The sequence below is a fragment of the Fragaria vesca genome, linkage group LG7 (assembly GCF_000184155.1).
Source record: "Fragaria vesca subsp. vesca linkage group LG7, FraVesHawaii_1.0, whole genome shotgun sequence".
Classification (NCBI taxonomy): Eukaryota; Viridiplantae; Streptophyta; class Magnoliopsida; order Rosales; family Rosaceae; genus Fragaria; species Fragaria vesca.
Window position 1 is genome coordinate 13,671,045 of NC_020497.1, and position 413 is coordinate 13,671,457.

The window sequence follows — 413 nt, forward strand, 5'->3', positions numbered from 1 at the left end:
TATATGACGTCCGCACAGTAAGGGTTGTGCGGACGTCCCTCCATTCTCCACTATCCGACGCTGACGACGACGCTCCTCCACCCGAGAGAACACCAGAGGCATCCCCGATGACTTTACCATGAAGATGAAGGCCATAGAGATTAGATTTGAAGGTCTGGGCAACAACCTCTACCCAAAACTTCAGACAAGATCGATCTCGGCTACAAACTAGTATTCGATGAGTCCACCGGCAAGAGAAAGCTCACAGGGATGCTTCTGGTGTCTGCTCGGGTGGAGAAGCGCCATCGTCGGCACCAGACTGTGAAGAACGGAGAGACGTCCTCTCCTATATATATATGTCATACACATGAGTCATTGGTGAGTTCAACAATCTTTTCTTAACTTTCTGCTCGTATCTCTTTACTCAAATAAGA